Here is a 21,722-nt window from a genome sequence, read left to right as displayed (position 1 = left end):
CAACGGTCTTACATTATTAAACCCAAACTGAGGAAAATTACACTTTTATTCCAAGCTTTGGCTGATAAAAGCTCATGTTCTACGTGCCCCCATATTATTCCTAGAACACCCCTGCACTTTGTAGAATTGAGACAATGAGCCATCAGATGTCTGTACTTGTAGACTTCCCCTCTAAATTTGCTTACAGGATCACTACAGCTATAAGTGCGGCAGATTAATAGGATAATAGAGGTGACTGGTAGATTAACTGCAGCGAGCTTAAGCAGGGTGGACTCACACAAGCTAGAGTTCACTCAGCCATAATAGCCTCGGGCCTGCAGAGACTTGTTGGCCAGATTTATGCCCTTGGCTAGGTGACTGCTTACCTTTGCCCCCTGAGGCCACTAAAAAGCATTTAGTTCTTTATACACAACGTGTGTTTGTTTTCCTCCCCAAAAAACTGGCAACATTCTCAGTAAATCATCGTCAAGTGATTGATTTCAAATGTCACTCATTCTTTCTGCACCGTTTATATTACACTATATGGTATTTCAAGGCCTGTTGCTACCTGAAGTAGTTTGAAATACTTTTCGTGTCCTACACAGTGAGTTGTCAAGTTGTCAAGTGTGAATGTCAAGAGATACATTTTTCCCGCGTCCTCACAAAGCTTGTGACTGAAGTTGACTCGCCGGTTTTTTAAAGAGACATTTAGTTCCTTGATAAACAAATGCACTCGGGGACAAACTGGATTAATCGTCGTTCGTAATTTGAATCAATTACCATAAAAGTATACTGTGCTTCGATGAAAGTAGCAATACATTAAGTTGAAAGGAAGTGCATGGTTTGTTTAACCAAGGGCAAGACTGTAGCTTATCTTACATCAGTGTAACTTTGTATTACAATGAGATGCCTGTGCCTGCATTTCTGCAGTATGCCCTGGGGCCCTGGACTGCAGAGGCCCCTGAAAGTCACTGTTTGCATGCAGATAAGTTCACCATTTTCTAAAACATTTCCTTTCTGGTTGAGGGTTCTGCATGCTGTCGCAGGCTCAACAGCTGGATAGGCACTTGGCTGGATGGGCACTTGACAGGCCAGCTGAACATACAAGGTGGAATGATGGCTGCTGGCAGTGTGTGTGTGTGCGGGGGGTGCTGGAGGGATTAGAGTGTGTGAGACTGTGCGGGGAGGTGCATACAACATGGTTAAACTGGGAGCAGGGCAATGGAAATAGAGCTGGATTTCGAGTGAGACACTATAAAACCTTGTCTATTCTTGCTTTAGGCAACCAGTGAGTGTGGTGGATATGGTGGTATTTGCTGCCATGGTGTTTGCGGCTAATGCAGCCATTGGCTCAAAGTATTGTGCTTAAAATTTTACATCTTTTCGTCAATTTCTACATCTGTATGTCCAAGGAAAACAGTTAGCATCCTTATCAGTTGATCATCAACGTAGAAGGGCATTGGTCTTGTATTGCACTGCAGAACTAATTAGTCATCGAAGAAAGGAAAAATGTAAGATCAGACTTTTATCTTATTTTATTCCTATATACCATTAACGCTGTTTAATTGTGTAGCTTACCATATGTTCACACAGACAGTCTGTTTTCCCTTTGATGTTACATGATGCCGGAGTGTAAACTTTACCTAATCCAAAAGAAGAGGGCAGATCTGCTTACGTCAGCCTAAACTCCGATAGCACGCAGAAGCTTCCACACAGTGGGGATATACTACCCAGTGGATGTTCCAATCATGAATGGGGCTTTTTAGTGAATGTAACCCGTAACCCAGCAAATGAATGTATTTAGTTAACGATGTGTTCCTACGCCTTGGAAGTAATGTCTAGTTACGACTCTATGAGTTATTTAGCTGGGCATGCTAAAGGTTGCAGCTTATGCCAGCGCAGATAACCACAATGTGTAGTCAATTTCTTACACTTTTTTGTTTTTTTTGTTTTGGAGAAAAAAAAGAAGACACCTCTTTAAACTCTTTAAATGGTGAGTGTTACTCTTACTACAGACCATGCACACTCAGCATGTGGAGAAATCCAGATGTATACGGGCCTTTCTACAGTTGCTGAGCTATGAGTATCACTTTTCAGGGGAGGTATTTAGTTAACTGTCAGTTAACAACTTTGTGTTTTTAGAATTCAGCTTAACTGGCTCATTCTTCGATTGACAGCCTCGGCTGATTTATTTTTCAGTGGCATGCTTTTTGTCCCCAAGTCATGAAATTTGAATGTAGGGGGATAATGTCAGCTTGTAATTACAACAAAAAAGGGGCAAGCAATTGATTTGTGCACGTCTGCAGCGCTGCCAATGTTACTCTGAAGGCCTGGTACAGGCCAATCAATACTTAGAACATTAACAGATCTCTCCAAATGCTAGCCTGGAGATGTTCAATTAACAGTGAATGGAAGATAGATTTTGTGGTCTCAAACTTTGTCAGAATTTGTTTCCTCAAATGAGTCTTATTTTTTATTGTGTCTATCAGTTTTGAATTAGGGAGTGTGTTTGCCACAGAAACAGTGCAGCTTGCAGTCAGCATTTTTTCATTTTTATTTTTCCATTACACATCATAGATTAGAAGCCAGGGCAATATTTTTTACTCTTGTCTCAAGTCACTTATGTGGACCAAAGTGTCCCAAGACACAAGAATATATCAAATCTACACAAATTGGTATTACAAAAACTCAGTGTACTGAAGCCTTGTGTGACGAATCCTAAGGAAAGCTGAATATTTTAATAAGAGCACCTGCAGAAAAAAGGTACAAGGAATACTATTATTTTTATAATTCTAGCTATTTTTCCATGTCTGAGGTTGGTATGGTGTGTGGCAGGTTGATGAAGCCAAAGTTAATTAATTTCAAAATCTGGAGCTCTAATTTTGCCTCAAATGGGTTTTGAACATCCTCAGAGTGGAGAAAATCTGGTCTGTATAACTACGAGGGAATGATAACAGATGGATAATTTCCACTGGAATAACATGAAGAAACAGGGCAGATATATATATATATACACATATATATAAGATGTGCTGTATACAATGTGGGGTTTTTTTTGTTTTTTTTTACACAAAGAGTACACACAGAAATTCATGCTGGGCTTTAGCTGCAGTATCTGTTTGCCAAATAGCAATATCTCCCAGCATGAGGCGTACAGCCCTCTGGCAATATCCTTCTCACAAAGAGCCAAGGTCACTTGGCTAACTACAGTATCTCATCTCACAATGCAAAAGGATTACCAGTTTGTTGGGCAACTCTCTGGTGGGGAAGCTTCCTCACTATCACTCTTCTTCAACGCACCCTTCATCATGAGGGGCTGTCGTGCCCTTCGTTATTCACTGTGTAAAGTGTTGCTCTCATTGCCATGTTTTCCAGATGCCCCCCTAATTACACCTGTGGAAAAATGAACCAGGAAGGTTTTGTGGCTCTTGTCCATGGAATGGGTCTTTCACCTCCTCCCACTCATTATTTTTTCCTTCATTTCTACAACAGTGTACATTCAACTGTTGGGTACTGAATTCATATACAGTATATTGTTTCCTCTCAGTAATTTATGCTCAGATTTCTTTTCCAGTACAAAACAAAATGACCAGTTTCAGAGCCGGGAGGATAAAATGGTCTCCAAGGAGAAGAGTACACATGGCAACCTTTTCCAAAGATTACTGTGGAGGCAAGTAAGCTTTGTTATCATGACAGTGCGACATGACATTAGTGATCTGGGGAGAAAAACTATCAGATTATCAAGCAAAACATTTTGAGTCAGCCTTACAGCGGCCAACTACTCAAGATTTGTGGAGGCTGTAACAAATAAATTAAAGTTTGTGTCATTTAATTAATTGCTTTATTGGCATGGTGCTGTTTTTTAGCCGTGCAGCTATGGGCAATTAGGATTAGACAATGTGAAGTATGGAGAATTGAGTTTTGCAGCCCTAAATGTTGCCTCTACCAATTCAGCAGCAGCTCCACATGAGAGCAAGGACCCCAGGAGTATTTTACAGAGTAGATTATCAATTCACTGCTGCCAGGAGAAAAACTATCTCTCCACTGGGAGATGCCGTTATTTCAAATCTTTGTCCAATTATATTATGCTTGTAGGGGCAGTGTGTATGTGTGTGTGTGTGTGTGTGTGTGTGTGTGTGTGTGTGTGTGTGTGTGTGTGTGTGTGTGTGTCTACATGGAAGACATGCAGATTGATTGGGCAGGCTCAAGAGGAGGACACTGAGTACTGGGGATATAATCAAAAGTAGTAAGTGAGTGCAGTCAGTAATAGTTGAAGAGCCCCGTGGCTTCTGAGGAGAGATGAGAGGCAGGGTCTCTGAGTAGGGTGTCGGAATCTGTCTTGTTGTTGGACAAATCATAATCAAAAGCATTAAGAGCAGTGAGGGTGACAACGAAGATACAGCCCGTAGATTCCGTCTATAACAGCAGTTGTTTCCTTGTGTCATCTTGTGAAAACTGATTCAGAGGTACCTTTGCTTTTGAGCAGTTTTTATTCATGAAGTCCTCTGTTTTCGATCTGTGAAAGTGCCTCAGTACACTGGATCACAGCAGGGGCATCAGATGGGTTACTGGTATGGTGTGACACTTGCCATGTCTCAGCCTCTCTTAGTCCAAATTGATCATGCAGTGTTGTTAATTATGGAGTCATTAGAATTAATCCTCTGGGGACCATGAATGTATGAAATTTGACACTCCATCAAATAGTTGTTGAGATATTTCCGTCTGGACCAAAGTGGTGGACTGACAGACATTCCCCTCCCTTGAGCCATGCCACTAGCGTGGGTAAAAATGGAAGACACTCCAGTTTTCATTTTGTCACTACCTGGCTGGCTGTTTAGCCATCACACTGTATCAAATAAATAGGAGGAGGCAATCCAGGCATCCTTGGGATGTAAGAGTGATAACCAGGGCTGTGGAGACCACATGACTCACTGCAACAATTCATGTTTTAAATAGTCGAGCTGCTGTTTGTCAAGACACACAATGTTACTTTTTTAGAAACTAGACGTTTTTGGAGATTAAAATTCATTCTTGACCTTGGAACCAGTAACTGGCAAAAAAAAAAAAAAAAAAAATACAAGCTGTTTCCTAGATCAAGAATGAAGGTTCAATCTCAATGTTAAGTCTGCATGGACTGGTGTCAAAAACCGAGTTTTTATAGAGTTTTGTTGTTTAGATGATTGTGGTTGCATCTTAACTTAGATAACTGCTCCACTCTTGTCAAAAATGACATCACTATGATTTTTGTACTAACAATACCAATACTATATATTCAATAAAAGTTAAAGATTTACTAGCTTTTTAGGCAAAAAAACTAGGGAAAATGAAAATGGTTTGGAAGGATTTAGCCTGAAACAACATTTGGAAAATAATGCAGGGAGGTAAAAAATTACAGAAAATGTCACTGAGCAGTTAAACCAATGTATAAAATGTTAAATCTGGGATGGGTGGGGTTCAGTTGAGGGAAATCCATCCCCCATCCGAATCACTGTAAAAATGTGTTACCCCAGACATGAAAAACACGATAACGGAATTCACATACAAAGGCGTATGTTCAAAGCGAAGATTTAGAAAACAAGCATCTGTGTGTTATACACAGCTTGTCATGTTGTTTGCCATTTATGACAGACTAGACAAGCATCATCTTATTATCACAGTGGTCTCCTGGGAGTTTACTCAACTGTCCTGACAGTAGACAAATTGTAGTATGCATTGAAAGCTCACAGTGACAGAACTGCCACACACACACACACACACACACACACACACACACACACACACACACACACACACACACACACACACACACACACACACACACACACAACACATATACCTGATGATCAAAACAACTTTGTGGGGATTCTGGGACCAGATGCCCTCCTCTTCCTCCTCATTCTCTTTTTTGTCTTGACTTTCTTTCTTTCTTTTTTTCCCCAGCCGGTTATCCTTTCATACTCTCAACTTCTTAGCCAGAGTGCAGCGGTGTTTCCGAGCTACTAACAGGCTCTTTTGCCAGATTTCTAAGAACTTCAAAGTGTGTTTGACATGTACACTTGGGAGGCCTGCACCGGGAGCGAGTGTGTCTCACGCTGAGACCTGAGGACGGGTCTTAAAAGCTACGTGTGTATCTACACTATTAACATTCAAAGGAGATCGCACTTTTCTGACTTTTACATAGCTCCTTTGAATTAATTATATGTCATCTCTGTCACAGCAGCTCCAATAATATGCTGTAGGTTACAGTATTTTGCAGCGTCTGGCTTACACGGAGTGTGAAGGCAAAGGTTGCATAGCCTACATATGAATTAAAGAACTCTTTCTGGCATTTCGTTTGACATTTTGCAAACTGGAGCCACCTTTTTTGTCCCAGCTGCCATGTTTGTGTCTGTCCTTTTTAATTTGAAGTGCCTTTTCTTTTTGGAGACACACAGAGAGGGCAAGCTATAATTATTCCCAACACCGAATTTTTTTTTTTTTGGAAGGGGGGGGGGTTGTCTTTTCAGTATTTAATTTAACAATTCTTCCACAGTACATGACAAGTCTGTATAGAGAAAAGCTTTCAGTCCTCTTGGTGCACTTCAGATCTTTTTATTTCATCGTGAAACACCAGGGTTTTCCGGGCTGAGCTTTTTATCTTCGCAGCCCCATCACTGAGTAGTCACAACTCTCAATTCACAACAAAAGTCGAGAGGGCTTTAAAAAATGAAAAGTAAATTTACATGTTGGTTTTTTTTTATGAGAACCAGAGATTGACATATATCTTGAATTTTTCATGTCATGAATGAGCCTGACGACGATGACCCACCCATTCACCCCGACCTCCTCCCTATGTGGACTTTGCCGCTATATAAATATAATGTCACCTGACTTCCTCCTTTGCTCCTGTCAAAATTGCTACGGCAACGAGAGGGCTTTGTCACTTGAACGTAAACACTTAATTTTTCGGGCATTTGCTGTCAAGACTATTTCTGTCACACACGGCCACTGGATGTTGCTTAACAATAGAACGTAACTATGGGTTGTTATAAGCTGCTTGCACCAACAACCTACTTTGCCGTTTTTTTTATGGGAGGACAGTCTCCCACTGTCCTCCCATAACGTTATGAATCACTGCGCTGTACAGTTGAATAGCAGGTTCAGTAGTATGTTCAGTTTGTGGCTTCTTAAAGCTCTAAAATTTAGTTCAGTACATACTAGCCTATACAAATAGCTCAGCAGTCAGTCCCTTGCAACAGTTATCACAGTATGATTAATTCGATGCTTTTTTGGACTAAATAAGCTTTGATCAACAAAGTAACATCAAAGCAGTGTTGTCAGCAGTCAGGAGCTCCACTGATAAGAGCTACTGACACAGTTGGTGACGATTGTTCAAGGGTAGTCAGGTCACTTTGAAGAGTCGGTGTTAGAGATTTGTTTGTAAAAAAAAAAAAAAAAAGCTTCTAAAGTTGCTCCACTGTGTGTACTTGCTAGTTGATCACTTTGCTTATCCACCGTTTGGTGGTAGGGTACAGGGAGTTTGTTAGAGTCTGCTGCGACTGGAAACAAGGTTGATTGGAGTGATGAGACTGAACCAAAACAGGTTCAGAGCTTTAAAACCTTTAAAACCTTCTGTCACCTTTTGTCACTACAAGCAATCCCTATCACGTTGCACACAGTCATCCGATCCATTGTTAATAACAAATATTGATTAGATATTGAATGTATTTTGTGGTTTTGTGGAATTGACCAACATCACCCTTCTGTCTCACCATGCTCCAAATGCTTTCAAACGCATTTGCATTGACTAACCCTTGTAATGCCACCGGGGAGAACTGGTTAATATAAAGCAATGTCCATCAATCTTAGATGTGAAGGACGTGTCAGTGCTTCATAAATGTTTGATGAAAATGTAAAAATTAAATTTCTGATCAGGAGCCCGGTCTTTCAGCACATAATGAAACATGAAGCTGTTATGAGTATGTTTTGTGAGCATGTCTCTGGTAGCACAATGCTCTTGTCTGAGCAGTTTTCTATCTTATCCAGTAGTCATTATTTCTCATGTTGAACTCTGTAGGACAAACACTGCAGCAAAAATGGTCAATAGACTATTTCACTTGATCCTTTTTTCATCCCCCTAAACATATACATAATAAGAAAAAGTCTTTGAACAAAGCTTTTATTAGCAGGATTACTGCAAGCTTTTGTGGACAATGGCAATCATTTTGTTTGCAAAAGCAATTATTGTGCTTTTCCAGGATTAAAATCCTCCAGTCAAACATTTGAAAGCAGCTGAAATTATGGATTTTGTTGTGTTTTATTTAGAGATAAAAACTTCTTGTTGAAGCATTCAAAGATTTCTACTGTATGATTGCCATCTGAAAAGGTTTTTCGGCACGAAACAGACTGAGACGTCCTTGTGAAATGTCTTAAAATATGAAGCCATTGTGGTAGTAGATAAAGAGGGCCTGCCCGGTCTCTGCTTCCGATCCCGCTGGCTCAGATTTGCATGGAAGCTAATTATGTGTGCATCACCCCGGGTGTCTCATGCTATCCTAATAGCATTACAGAGGGGATTGGGCCACCTGATGGCTGCTGGTCATAATGTGTTTGGACCAGTGTGTCAACGTGATCACCTCCCACCTAACAAGATGTGAAAAACCAGTGGGGGGAAATGCACAGGTTCCCTCAGTATGTGGGAAGACCACTTCCGAAATATTCTATATTAGAGATGAGTTTTCATTAGACATCTTGGGGTTTGGTAACATGATTTAAAGTAGAGGGCTCTCTCCCTCAGGATGAGTTGTAATAACTTTGGGGATCCCTCAACTTTTCATCTAGCAGTCTAGGTTAATATTTCAGTGCAAAACTGATTCTTATTTATATTGCAGTTTGGAATGTACAGAAGACGAATTGGGTAGATAATCGTCATGGCTCTGGCCACAGTGTTTGATTGACAAGTGATCTCTGGGAGATGCAGCGCAAAAATGCCACAACAGTCAACAGAAAGATGCTGGGGAGATAATAATAATAAAAGTAATTAAAAAAGCCAGTCCAATGGTTCAATTTCAAAGCTGAGCTGCTACTTAAGAGCTGATTTTTGCTCCATAAAAATTTGCAGGCTTTACTTTGTGACTCACCTTGGAAGTGTCTTTTTGTAAACACTGCTACACAGCTACAGTAATTATAGCAGGCTTTGGGAGGATTGAAGACACTTCCTCCTCAGATGCTTCCATCGTGGGCATGCCCATTAGAGGTAATTGGATTATTTCTACTCTGTTTATCTCTTAATTCCCCACATCTGTAGTTGAGGGGAAGTAGATTGGATGAAGGAGAGGCACAGGATCTCACCAAGGGTTTATAGGAGCATTCCCACAGCGGGATTTCATCCCTGCCTGTCGGTCTCTAGGGAATGAGGGAATATGTGAAATTAGAACCAAGACGACGAAAGACAAGGGCTTATCCATCCTCTATTATACGCCACAAGCGGGGAAAACTTCATGATTTAATGTGCCTATTTGATCCCTTTGACATAACACAAACGCTGCCAGACATTATTACCTTCCGATCTAACCAGAGATTCTAATTTTTGTATCTTATACATGAGGCAGCAGATCAATAAAGCGTATATTGTGAGAGAATGCAATCCAAAGCCATTGATTTTTCTCAGTATTACATTGATCTGCTTTAGCATATTGCAGCAAAAATCAATTAATCTTTTTCCTCTCTATGAGATATTTATTTTAGTGCCACTCTTGCTGGGAGAAAGAATGTGATTTCTTCTTCTTTTTCATTACTTTGTGTTGGATTTTTGGATACCTGCATATTTCAGCTTCAGGTTCCACCAGTGTGAAAAGCAGTCCCCTCGAACTGTAGAATTTTGTCAAGCTACTTGACTTCCAGTTTTACTGGAGGGAAGAACATGGAGCACGATCTTGGCTCGCAAACAAATCGTGGCTACCAGAGGCCCTCAAATATAAATGTACACACTCTGCAGGCGTGATGTTAACCTTTCTCCTTTTCTTCACTTTTGCACTATTTGGTTTCAATACTGTTTATGCATTCTTTCTTTCTCATTAGTCGAAATTTTCTCCAGTGCTCTAGTGCCACTGATTAATTATGTATTTAGACACAAATGCAAAAAGCAACCTCTACATCACAATAATGAATTAATGATCTGCATTTGCAAGATTGTCATGTGCGACCTAGATTTTTCCTGTGATTGTTTCTTTCTGTTTGAAGCCTGCGAGAATAATTATACTCTAAAGTCTCTTCTTACTGTACATTAAAATTGATCCTCGGTGTGATGCGCAGAGAGGATGCCGCAGCAACATCGCTGGCAGGGAAAACTACGCTACAGGGCTTGTTACAAAATCCTTACACGACTTACACAAAACAGTCATTTCACACAACCATGAAATAAACAGTAGTCACTACCTCCCCCCCAACCTCTTTCATCCATTTCATTACTTAGCTTGATGTCACTGTCACTTATAATAAAGATCCAGATCTCTGCACATCACAGACTGCTCCAGTGACCTTTTCTCAAAGTGTGCAGTTTGTGACACATCCAGTGCTTCATGGTTTCTGCATACAGCGCTGATCTGCCCATTTGTAATGGGGAAATTAAAGGAGACTACAAGGTTATGCACACTGTCAAGAGCAACAAAGAAGTGCAGGAGAAGCTCCCGACTTCGACTACATCTTTTGCTTACAACCTTGGCGGACCTTGAAGTACTATCACTGCATGGCTGGAAGCAAGAAAATAGTCTTGGGTTTATGATGACAGTCTCAAAGAGATGTGAAAGTGGGTTGTATTGCTTCTCTGAGCTCTTTTGTTTTGCATGAAAGACTTCACAATGAGTCACAATGAAAGCTCGGGACATGCATTGTTCATTCAAGGCTAAACAGAAGTCAGTTTTTATGCAGTTTTCTATTTACAAACATGCAAACAAAAGTGATGTTTTGAAAATATGACAATAGAAACTCCAGCCCAGGGCCACAGGCCGCCCCTCAGTGAAAGCAGAGCTCGCAGAGAGAACTCAATCCAACACTGTAATGTCATTCTCACTTATTATAAATAGCAGCTTCATCGCTTCACCAGTCAACTGATTGTATGAATTACATTCCCAGGAGGAATAAACTCATTTGCATCGCCCTGGTTTACACAGCCATGAAGAGGGACGTCCATTTTTCCCCCCTCTCTTTCTCTCTTTCTTGCTGCCTCGGCGCTCCCCATCAGTCTTAGTTCCGTCCTCAGGCACCACAGCTGTCCCTGTCCCCACTTCCACTTTGTCAATGCACTAATTCAACACCCAGAGTTGACATTTGGCTACTGTGGTCACCATCACCACCACCAACCTCGTGAAATCTCATTAGCTATCAAAACACTCGATTATCAATGTGAAACTTCATCCATTCCGACCCAATGTGTAGCTTTGGCTGTGCTTTTCTATTTGCTCCTGAAATGGGTTTCACAGATGGAGAGCGCCAAGGTGCATCACCGACTGTCTTTGAGGTTTAACTCCAAAGTGATTCAGTGTCAGCACTGGAATAAATGTATGACTGGAGGCACAGGTGAGCCAGAGGACGAGAACTGTCAGCATATCCAATTTGATGTATAGTATTTGTGGCTGTGAATGACATATAGAATTCACGGTACCTATTAAGACGGGCAGTCCCCGTACATGCCTTAATTGTTTTTCACTGTCTGATATAAATGACATTCACGGTCCATTCATTTCTCTCCTTCCCTGTGTGTATGTATTTTTAGAGCATATATCTGCAATTAGAAATCATAATGAAGCAAGTAAAGTCTCTTTAAAAATGTCTCCAGATGTCAGAAAGAAATTGCTCTGCTTCATGTTTATTAATTATAAGCAATATATCCTTGAGCTGGAAGAGAAAAAAAAAATACAATTTGCTGCACCACAGGACAAGAAATTCATCCTTGGGTGCTGTGGGTTCAGTCTTGTTTGCAGATTCAACGTGTGCCTTTCATTTTTACAGAGAGAAAACCAGGAGGGAGGAGGATCTGAGATTCAATTTATGGACAAGATGGAAAGCCCACACAGATGTCAGTAGTGAAAACTAGTTTCGACTGACAAGTGAAAGAAGGTTGCAGTGTTGAGCTGTGATGGTTCTGGCAGATGGGTTTCTGTCCTTGCCACTGTGTTTACAGCTGACATTCAAGGTCCTGGTGGGTGAAAATCCTGCATCTCAAGATTGTTTACTGTGAGTTTTTTTTTTTGCTTGGAAATCCTACAGCACAACAGGTTGGAGAGACAAGAGGAATAATTGATGTGTGGCATGTGCATAATTTATTTCCCAGCCATCATGATCAAAGCAGTCAAAGCCATGCTGTTTCCCAGTGTACTGCTAGGCGACGAACGTCCTACCTGTCACGGCAGATTCTGTGACTGACGCAGTAGCTGTGAATCACCGCATGGAATACGCTGATATTCAAGGATATTGCATAATCAGTGCTTGTTCAGCAGGAAATGAAGAGCACTGCTTTTTCATTTGAGAGGAACCAAATATGCCTTGACCGATTTCCATAAATGAAACAAACATTCTTCAGCATGCAGTACCCAAGGTTTGTGTATTTTTATCTCCTTTGTTATCTGCCATTTTTAAAATCCCCCTATCTGGGTGGAGGCGGGACATGTTTACGGGACTTAATAACTCATTTGCTCACCTGAGAATACAGTGGAGTGGCAAGAAGCATCAGCCACCAGCTGCAAGTAATAAATAAAGCTGAATTAAGGAAAGTCACTTTTGAGGACAAAACCAATTACTTGAGCAATTTTCGTGTCAGACAATGGACACAGGTCATTTCATATCATTTCACACTGATTCTCCTGGAAATATACCTTATAATATAGTGTAAAGCAACTTTCGGTGAAGGAACTCACCCAACAGCAGAGGTTAGAGGAGAAACAAAGACAGAGAGAGCAGAAAGCAGAAAGCATGCACTAGCATAACACCAGCCCATTTTTAATGGAATCTCTCGCATCATTGAATGCAGCACGTGGCGGCAGCACCCCATTCATGTGGTTTTTTTTTTTGTCTGTGCTGGCTGCAGCTTCAACATGTGTGCTTGGTAGTGGTAATATTTTGGTATTTAGGATTATGATGGTATTTTACCTGCGACCATAACTGACACAAGGGGGCTTGTAAATGTTGTTTCAGATAAAAAAACAGTAAGTTATTATTTCAAGCACCATTAACTTTTTCTTTTGGCCACTTTGGGGCAGCAGAGCACAACACAAAATCCGACATATTTTCACATTATAAAGTTTTTATGGCAAATATGTTAGCAATAATTTACCTATTTACAAATCCAGGTGAGAGATTAGCATTAATTTGGAGTCATCTTTCAGGTAACCTAGAGAATGTAGGAAGTTATAATGACGAATAAGAAGAATAATGACTTTCCTCTTTAAGCTCTGTTGTGGTTTCCATCAACTCCTGAGGGCAATATCTGGCTGTTTAGCTGATAAACGCTCCAATATGTTCACCATCAAGTTGCTAACTCTGTCTGTTTGCTGTTTGGTGCTGGTTGGGTAGTGAAAAATGGGTTTTTCAGAGCTTTTTCACTGACAGCAGCTGCCTGCTGCTGACATTGATGTTGAGGTCAGTGAGTGTGATTCGAACAGTACATTTTTGGGAAGTAAAACTGAAACAAAGCTAAAAGCAGAGGGGGACTGTGGAGTTGGGTGACTATTCTTTCTGGGTAAGCGAATGTTAGGCCAAGTCTCACTCTCCTTGTCACTCAGTTTAGTTTCAACCAACTCCTCAGAAAAATATATCTGGCTCTTGAGCTTCTAGAAATTCAAATTTCTCAACCAGCTAGTTGCGACTTTGTGGTCTCTGTTGAGGCAGAAAAAACAAAACAATGAGATAAAAGGGGTTAAACAACCTGTAGAGCTGAGGGAAATGGCAGAGTTGGGTAGTGAAGCTCTGTGGACCCATTTCCCACATAGTGTCATTGGAACCATTGTTAATATCAAAAATATTTTATTAGTGCAGTTTTAACATCTCTAAAAGACGTTTTAAATTAGCCCAGTAAGTGACGCTGGCTTTCAACATACTGTACACATGCCCACTTTGAGAATTAACAAACATTCAGTATGTGATGATGCCATGCAAATCCTCATACACACTCCTGGTGTAAATCCCGTTGCATTGATTCTACTACGTATGTTATTGGGCTTTGCCCTTACGTGTCTTAAGTGATACAGTCACTTTGTAGATGGTCCCATTATGGCAAAGCTAGTCCATGGAACATTAATCATCTGTCAGCCGGAACTTGGCTGGTATATAAGGTTATTAAAACACTGCCAAAGCCAATGTGGTCCTGAATGGCTAAAGGGTGAAAAAAGCATTTCCCTTCATCAGTGCAGACGGTTTTCTAAAGAGTACATAAGATGCTCTAGGACTGAGGGAAGATGGTCTTGGATGCTATAACATGCTGTGCAGCTATTACATTTTTCATAATTTCACCTAAACATTACAAATGCTTTCATTGAAAAAAAGATTTGTTACTTACCTCTGGAGGAGCAAATTCAATCTCAAATTCAATTAAACACTTCACAGTCTGGGGGATTTCACAATTTACTGTTTGAGAATTTGCCATGAGGACTATAATTTGAAACAGAGATGAGTGGATATTTCCTTTAGCTATTATTGAGCTTTGCTGAAATTATCAACACAATAACCAAGCGTTCTGTGCAGAAAACAAGCTCAATTTTAAAACTGATTTTAATTAGATATCTATGGGTTTTTTTGGAGTGCATAATATGGGTTTGGAATCTGTGAGCCAACAGCGACAAATCCTTGCCGCTCGTTTTTACTTTTGATTGCTTTACATTTAGAAAAAAAAAAAAAAAATATGACCACAGGCAGAGGATCCCACCCTCCAGGAGCAAATACATTCATGTGATGTCAGGGTGAGGTAAATGAAAAATGAACATCCTGTCCTAAATTGGAAAGTCATCCTTAAAGCACTATCTGATATATAATGTGGATGATATGCGGCTGTTAATTCGGTGAGTACAGTTATAAATAATAGCTGACAGGAAGGCAGGAGCACTTTAAACATCCCTCGAGCCTGGAATTAAACTTTCTCTCTTAATGACCTGATGATTAACACATTCATAAGGCCTGTATGCTTACAGCTACAAGGCACATTCATAAATACTGATTTATGACTTGTGCCAGCCTCATTACAAATGAAATGATCATTTGTGACGGACTGTGGAACAATGTGTCAAAACTATTTGGCTAAATGAAGGAGTAAAGGTCTTCTTGTCACTTAACATTTCCAGCAGAAAAAAAACATGGCTTGAATTTAAGTTTGTTTTTTAGATGAGTAAATCTCCTTTTCCCTGCTGCTCTTCTCATCCTCCTCTCTGGTCTCAGATGTTTCAAAGAGTGCATCTGCACAATGTATGTGTATGCATGTGTGTTCTTTAGTCCTAAGAGTAACATTTAGGTCTCCCCTTCGATCTCCATTAATATGTCCTGACAGGGAATGTAAGTAACAGAGTTTTCAGTATTGTTGAGGAATGCTTCTCCACTTTTATTTGCCATTGAATGTTGATTGATTATTTAAAGGAGAAAGAATTCCGGGTGCTTTTACTGTCACTGCAATCAGATTGCAGGTAAAGAAAAAAACAGACAGAGTCTGACATTTTTAATTGTAATTCAGGCCACCACGTGTGGACTGACAGTGAATGACACATATTTGATTTGTGTTGATGTGACTTCCGTCAGAATCATGGGGCCTGCACTTATAAACAGAAAAAGTTAAAAGTAGCCCTTGACATCCTGAAATTCTGAATTAATTCTGTTTCTGTAAAGCCATTGATGTAATGGTCACAGCTCTCCTGGCTCTGACCTTGCATCAAGTGTCTCTATGCACACAAGTAGGCACTGCTGCAGCTCCACAGTTATTAAAATCTTGGCTCTCTTTTTCCTCCTCAGCCTCAATAACCTTTATACGGTATGACCATTAATGTACAGATGACTCAGTATGCAGTGGCATCAGTCAAAGTTGACTCATTTCCATGCTGCGGTGATGCCTTTGTTATTGTTCTTTTCCATGTGGATTTTGCTGGATACTGGGCGCATTAAGAACATTCCTTTTTTAATTTTGCATGTTTCCTGTTGCCTTTGAGTACCTCTTGGAGACAGCGCGTGGCAGATTACACTATATTTTGCCCTGCAAAATTAACTAGAACCACCGGAAACCAACCTGTACTCCTGTAATACTGCAGTTCTTCTACGTGTGCTTGGTTTGTGGTAGTTTGATACCATGTAAGCACAACACCCAACCGTGTATCCCAGAAAGTGTTTTCTTACACATGCTGATTTGCAGCCTTTTGAGAGAAATGTTATACTAGCCCATTGACGTTTTTTTTAACAGCACATTGAGTGAACATGTTTGCCAAATTGCAAAATGTAGATGCTAAACACAGTATCAGCAAAATGTTGACTGACATTCATTTGTTTTCACAGCAATATTCACATGTAGCAACTAAAGTAAGGTTAGTGTTTTTATGGTTATATTTAGGCATTCACAGAACTTCACACTACAACCATGCTAGCTTCTGTACCTAGGTGCTGTATTTAGGCACAGCGATGCTTCGACCTAAATGCTAACATGAGCATACTCACAATGAGAAGGCTAACATGCTGATGTTTAGCAGGTAATGTTTATCATGTTCACCATCTTAGCTTAGCTTGTTAGCATGCTAACATTTGCTATTTAGGATTAAACACAAAGTCCAGCTGAGGCTGATGGTAATGTCGTTAGTTTTGCAGGTATCTGGTTATAAACCAAGTCCTATAAGAGAAATGACAGTTTTGGTATGACGAGGGCACCAAATGACAGAACAGTGGATCACCAAAGTTATTACAAGTCGTCCTTTCAGATATGAATATCTCTACCAAATTCCCTGACAAACCATTCAATATTTGTGAAGTGTGTTACTCAAAATCACAAACATGAACCTCATGGTGGCGCCAGAGGAAAAGTCATTGGATCATGAAGCTCATTAGGGTTCATTCTCTTCTTCTCATGTATAAAGAAAAATTTTGTGCCAATCCATCCATTAGTTGTAGAGGTATTTCAGTATGGACCAAGATGGTGGATCAACCGATTGACCGACCAACAGACCAACATTTTCATCCCTATAGGATGAACCACATTGCTAATAAATTGCAGAACCTGCCTCAAGGCTGTTATCATTTTAGCTGATATCGTGCTTTAGTAGTGAATATTAGATAAATTGGCAATTAATCAAATGACCACATACTAAGTGCCTTCAACTGAGCCTGGAGACTTTAGGGCCTTTAAGGGTCTGGGTCCCTGGGGCTGTTGCCAACATTGCCTGATTAATAATCCAGCCTTGTGGGCAATTAATCACAGCAGAATAAAATATGTCCTTACATGCAGCTGGGCACATCCTCCTGAATTTACCTTGGCAAAATAGTAACTGAGAAACTTGAAAATAAACTGACAAATGCTGCGTGTCTAGTCTTGTCTTTTTCTTTTCAGCTGGTGCATAGGTTCAGGTCATCAAGAGTGAGCGAGTTGAATGAGTGAATGGAAAGTACACAAAGCATCAAATGCTACAGTATATCCATCATAAATGTATTTGTATTGAGATAAAACATTTAACTTTTAAATGAATATGATTAGCATTACACGCAACTCTCAGTTAAATGAGATTAAATTAGCCAAGTATTCAATCACAATGATGAAATCAGCCCTGCAAACACTCGCTGCTGTGATGCTTGAATTAAATGGCCACCTACATAGCAAGTTCCCTTGATTGTTTCTTAATCAAACAGGAAGGAGCGGCCTATGTAATAATTTTCATGTCTTTTTTTCTTCCTTTCTGCTTGTCATCACCTTGACTACAAAAGAAAAAAAACTATGAAACATTAGCATGATGAGTTCCTGACTGCTATTTAATTAAAACACATCCAGGGTTTAACCAGAGATTTGCACTTTAAATGGCAATACTAAAAGTTCCAGTGCTTTGTAATTCTCAGACAACACTATCAGCACCACCTCACACTACTTTAATTAGAAATTTAACTCTATACATGCCACACATGGGCCAACTGTTTTTGTAGATGTCAAGCTTCCTTTGCTGGAAGGAAAACCACCTGCTTAATATAGAGTCAATAAAGCAGTAGAAGACAATATCGTCACTGTCATTAGTGAAGATTATCGTGTGTTGTGAAAAATGTGGATGTCGTGAATTTTTGTGTGACACTGATGACACTGGCAACAAAAGCTGCTCAGCTGAGATGACAGAATGAGTGTCATTCTGTCATCTCAACAGAATCTCACAGTATGTCGAGTGAAGAGTCAATATGGAGAAACATCTCCTAAAGTCTGCATGTATCCAGTAAACTGCATGATTGGTTGACATTTGGAAGGTAAATATCCTGTCAAATGTCATACATTTCGAATGCGCATCCAAGGTCATAGGTAAAAAAGGCCAGCGATTATTAAAAATGCCAGAATAAATTCACCAAAAAGGAAACCACCACCCTTGGGATCATTTTATGATTAACTTTGTTTACCCGGAATGCCTTTTTATAACCCCATATGTCAGGATGTAGTTATAAAAATATAGGTAGGTTAAACTGGACCTGTTTACACAGGAGTGAGAAAATCTGTGAGTCTCTAACCATCTTATCTTCCACCATTTGTGTTACACGCACTCCATTGAAAGGAAAAATACGTAATGTTGAGATTATAAAATATAAAAAAGAATTGGCATTTGCTTTGTAAAAAATGACTCCTACGTCTACATTTTGTTAAAAATGACAGTGATTCTCAATGGCTCAAAGAAGTCACTATTATTTTTGAACTGTATTTACAGTGAATATGTTTTGTAACCTCAATGACCTTTTATGCTTTTCATTGTAATACACATACGTCGACAACCAATGGTCAGCAAAGAAAGGAGACAAAGACTATTGTAGTTATTTTGTTTTTAAATTTTATATCTCAAATGTATTTTAGTCATTGTATATTTAGTTTTTGTTTGTCACCTGGCTCATTTGTTTTTGTGATTTATGTGAAGTAGCCACTGCAGCACTGCAATTGCCCTTTGAAATTAATAAAGATCTCTAGCCATCTATCTATCTATCTATTTATCCATTCATTCCAATGCAGGACACTTCAGCTGCCAGGATAGATAATACCAAACCTGCCGCTTAAATATTCACAGTTTTATATGCTCATGTTTACAGCATTTAAGGTAATTTTGCTGTATACCAATTGTTACGCAGCATGAAATGAACTTCACCAATTACCAAGGGAGATTGTGGAATATAACATGTTTTGGGTTTATTTACAATGTGGCAAGAAAGAACTGGCCACAGGGTGCACAAAAATCCAACTATGATGGTAAGAGTTCTAACCAAATTAAATTAGATCATTAAAGTCAGACCTGTTTATTCACACACAGAGGGAAGAAACCAAAGCTGTAACAGAAAAGAAAAGTTAAGTAACTAGAGACGGAGCAAAAGTTGGGATTCAGGTACGTTTCCTGGAGTCATTTATTGCAAATGAAGGAACTGATACAGATGTTCTTTAGGAATTCACAGGTGAATATTAGCCAGTTCTGTTCGGAAGCAATTAAGCTGCTGCTGACATACGTGAACTTAAAGCAAACTTAACTGTGGTTTGTTTGTGTGGTCCTGAGAGAGTTCGCTTTGTGTTCGAAGTCTATTGTCTGTGTGCTGTTCTGGTACAGCAACGTGGTCATGAAGGTGGTTTACTGCTTAACTGCCATGGTGCACACCTAATCTGGTCCAAAGCAGGTTATGTTCGAGATCACAGATCAACGCCCCTAAAAGCACTGCGTACTTAACAATCAGTTCTCTTGGTAAATGGCATCACCATTCATAGAGGATCCAGTGGAGCTGGATGGTCTCTTAGGGGGGCAAGAGTGTTCAGAAACCAGCAAACCCCTTTGGCTTTCCCTGATGATTTTTCTACATGAGAGATAGAGATTCTCGTTGGAGGGAATAACGTAGCTTCTTGAGACGTATGTTGCCAGTGTGGCACCTAGTCTCACAGGCAACACAGTCTCACAGACTGTATGCACTGCCTTATGTTATTTTGCTTCTGGTACTTGTATGTATTCTGTGGGTGATGCAGAGAACCTGAGTAAGAACACAGACAGCATGGCAATATACAAGGTGCACGTGTTCTCAAAGAGCTCCTGGATACCTTGACGGGTTCCCCGGCCACTTGTCCAAGCAGTCAATAAAAGAATGGTTTTATGACATAGCAGGTAGAATTTAACCTATGTGACAACTTGATCTATAAATAATGTAGATCCCATTACGTATACTGTTGTATATTTGTAAGGTTCCCCAAAGTGACTGGTGCCATAGATTGACCCACATTCCCATCTCTGCATGTCTGGGTGAGAATGAAGCCGATTATGGTAATCGGAAGTCACAGCCTCAACGTTCAGGTAAATCTTGCAATGGTAATTTGCAGTGCCCAATGCACAGTTGCACAGAAGCAATTAAGCTGCTTAATTTTAATCTGTTCAATTAATTCAATTTGCATGTTAATAGAAATATCTTGCCCTTTAGTTTGAATTTTTATTCTACTTTGTTTTAATTCTACTGATTTTCATTTACTATAGAACTCACACCTCTGTGTGTGTTTTTGTAAGCTACGCATGTCTTTTGTCATTTAGTCAAATCGACTCTATGCGGTAGCCGCTGTCACTTAAATTGTCACATAAATTGTGTACATTGTCACATGAATTGTGTAGTTTATTTATTCCCTTTGGGAATAAATAAAGTACACAATTTATCTGATAAATAAGGATACTCATTGTTTGGTCATACCGTCACATTGCCTGCATGGACACTAAGGGATTGCAGAGAATGAAGTAGCCTGGGAAATTAAAGGTCTTTCCCCTTTTTGCACAGCGCGTGTCACAGTTGGACTACCTTTCTCTCCACCATGGAGTCTTTTCAAATGCAAACTGATGCTCCATTGATTTTAATGCTTTTATCTCGTGGAAGAATGGTTAAGCCCCGGTTGCTTTTTGCAGATAACTGCTGACCATCACTGCATTGTCACCAGCATTGGGGCAAAGTGGCCTGGGTCAGTCCATGACTCCCGCATCTTAAGGGAGTCTGCGCTGTGCCACAGATTTGAACAGGGTACGGCCATTGTACGTTGCATATTATTTTTTTATGTTCTTTAAACTGCATTTTGTGATACTGATCATGGCATTATTTCTTTTTTATCATCAGGGCTGTTCAGTGGATTACTGCTTGGTGACAGGGGGTATGCCTGCCAGCCCTTTTTAATTACCCCCTATCCTGACCCTGATGAAGGGCCACAAAATAGATTCAACGTGGCCCTTACCAAAACCAGGGTGAGGATAGAGATGACATTTGGACTCCTGAAAGCCTGCTTCACCAGCCGGCGTGGCCCCGGTCCGGGCTTGCAGGATAATTACAGAGTGTGTAGTACTCCACAATATTGCCATCATAAGGAAGGAGAGGGCCCCCCCCTGTGAGCCAACAACCCCCTGATGTTGTGGATCCCATTGTCCTAGTCCACCCTACTGCCAGGGCTGTGAGGGAGGCCATCATTCAGCAATTTTTTGCCAGAGAAACACAGTCCTTTTTCTTTTCATTTTTGGCTGACACACACAAAGACCAGGCCCTTTTCTTTTCATTTATAAATCTTTATTATTAAA

The 21,722-nt window shown here is 40.1% G+C and overlaps 1 pseudogene; it reads left to right on the top strand.

The window, feature by feature from the left end:
• Positions 1-1,282: 1,282 nt before the first annotated feature.
• On the top strand, positions 1,283-21,555 carry LOC120786393 (annotated as a pseudogene).
• The last annotated feature ends 167 nt before the right edge of the window (positions 21,556-21,722 follow it).

This window comes from Xiphias gladius, chromosome 24, assembly GCF_016859285.1.
Source record: "Xiphias gladius isolate SHS-SW01 ecotype Sanya breed wild chromosome 24, ASM1685928v1, whole genome shotgun sequence".
Classification (NCBI taxonomy): Eukaryota; Metazoa; Chordata; class Actinopteri; order Istiophoriformes; family Xiphiidae; genus Xiphias; species Xiphias gladius.
This window is presented reverse-complemented; position numbering and strand designations above follow the sequence as displayed.